This window comes from Lycium barbarum, chromosome 12 (genome assembly GCF_019175385.1).
Source record: "Lycium barbarum isolate Lr01 chromosome 12, ASM1917538v2, whole genome shotgun sequence".
NCBI lineage: Eukaryota > Viridiplantae > Streptophyta > Magnoliopsida > Solanales > Solanaceae > Lycium > Lycium barbarum.
The window spans coordinates 61577013-61579557 of NC_083348.1; positions in this window are offsets into that span (position 1 = coordinate 61577013).

The following is a 2545-nucleotide window of genomic DNA, read 5'->3' on the forward strand; positions in this document are numbered from 1 at the left end:
ATCAGAATTTTACTATATATATTCACTACAAGACTTGGACAAGTGTCCCACTCAAATTTTTGGGTCAAAACCATTGACCATTCCACTAAATTACACGGCCAACTATGGCCATTTTAAATGGACTGATTTTTGTTTTCCCAATCCCACTTAATAATATAACCATGATCAATTTAATCCCATTTCTCCATTAATGCTTCTATACCAAACGAAATTTATGGGCATTTTGTGACTTGAAACAAAATCGGAAGTTAAAGTCTCTACTTCATACCTTAAAATAGTCTTGTCTTTAACTTGTCACGTTTAGTTTAAAATATCCCAATGTATAAAAATACGGGATGTAACATCCTTCCCCCCGGCCATGGCCCCCCCGTACAATAGCTCTTTCGCGCAGTTCATCCGCGAGCGAGCTTCACGGCCATGGCCCCCCGTTTGAATCTTCGGTGGTATACCTAAAACGGAGGGTCGGTTCGCCAACCTCCACGGGGATGGGGGCTTCGGCTCCGTAAACCAATGAGAACGGGGTTTCCCCCGTGCTCGACTTGGATGTGGTTCTGTAAGCCCACAACACCTCCGGGAGTATCTCCCTCCAATGATGCTTCGATGCTTCAAGTCTCTTCCTCAGATTTTGGATTATTGTTTTGTTCGTTGATTCTGCCTGTCCGTTTGCACACGGGTGATACGGGGTTGACACGATTTTTTTGATCTTCAACCCCTCGAGGAAACTGTTGACCTTGCTACCCACGAACTGGGGGCCATTATCACAGGTTATCTCGGAGGGAACGCCGAAACGGTAGATGATGTGGTCCCATATGAAGTCGATGACCTCCTTCTCCCTTATCTTTTCTAAGGCCTGCGCTTCAACCCACTTAGAAAAATAGTCAGTCATAAACAAAATGAAACGGGCCTTACCTGGTGCCCGAGGTAACGGACCCACAATGCACATTCCCCACTTCATGAAAGGCCTAGGTGAGATGACCGAATGCAACAACTCCCCGGGCTGGTGAATCATCGGAGCATGTTTCTGACACCTGTCACATTTTCGGACAAAACTTCTCGTATCCTCGTCCATCCGGTTCCAGTAATAACCGGCCCTGACAATTTTTCGAACCAAAGCCTCTGCACCGGAGTGGTTGCCGCAGGTTCCCTCGTGTACCTCTCTTACCACGTACTCCGTTTCACCGGGGCCCAAACACTTTGCCAGAGGACCGAGGAAAGAGCGTCGATACAGTTGGCCGTCAACCAAGCAAAAGCAGGCAGCCTTGGTCCGTAGCGATCGTGACTCCTTCGGGTCATTTGGGAGCTTACCATCACGCAAGTAGTCGATGTACTTGTTGCGCCAATCCCAGGTCAAGCCCATTGTGTATATTTCAGCGTGCCCGGTTTCTATGGCCGTGTTCGATAAGTGCACCGTTGCCCCGAGGTCGATTTCCTCCCCCTCGACCGAGGATCCCAAGTTTGTTAATGCATCGACTTCGCTGTTCTGCTCCCTTGGTACATGCTGCATGATCCATTCTTTGAATTGATGAAGTACCACTTGGGTTTTCTCGAGGTATCGCTGCATCCGTTCGTCCTTTACCTCGAATACTCCGTTCACCTGGTTCACGACCAAAAGCGAGTCGCACTTTGCTTCGATTGTTTCGGCTCCCAAGCTCCGAGCTAATTCCAAACCTGCAATCATAGCCTCATACTCGGCTTCATTGTTAGTCAGTCTAGCAGTTCTAACGGACTGTCGGATGACCTCCCCGGCCGGGGTCCTAAGGACAATCCCGAGTCCGGAACCTCTAAGATTCGAGGCCCCGTCCGTATGTAGAGACCAAATGCCCGTGATCTTTCCCGAGGTCAGCAAAAGTTTCTTCTCGACCTCGGGGACCATGGCCGGGGTAAATTCTGCCACAAAATCGGCCAAGATTTGGGATTTGATGGCTGTTCGAGGTTTGTACTCGATATCGTAACCGCTAATTTCTACAGCCCATTTTGTTAATCTACCCGATAACTCGGGTTTATGCATGATGTTTTTTAAAGGGTAAGTGGTTATTACACATATGGGGTGGCATTAAAAATAAGGTTTGAGCTTTCTGGAAGCGCTTACCAATGCTAATGCTAGCTTTTCCAAATGGGGATAACGGGTCTCTGCATCCCCCAAAGTTCTGCTTACATAATAGATAGGGAATTACGTACCTGATTCTTCTCGGACCAAAACGCCGCTTACCGCCATTTCGGAGACTGCTAGGTAGAGAAAAAACGGCTCATCGGCCTTCGGTGTGTGCAGTAACGGGGGGCTGGACAGATACTTCTTCAACTCCCTTAGGGATTCTTGGCACTCCGGTGTCCAATCGAAGTCGTTCTTCTTTCTGAGCAAAGAGAAGAAATGGTGACTCTTATCCGAGGACCTCGAAATGAAGCGACTCAGCGCCGCTATCCGCCCGGTGAGCTTTTGTACCCTCTTTATGTTGTTCACGACCTCGATGTCCTCGATGGCCTTGATCTTGTCCGGGTTGATTTCAATTCCCCGGTTTGACACCATGAACCCCAGAAATTTACCGGA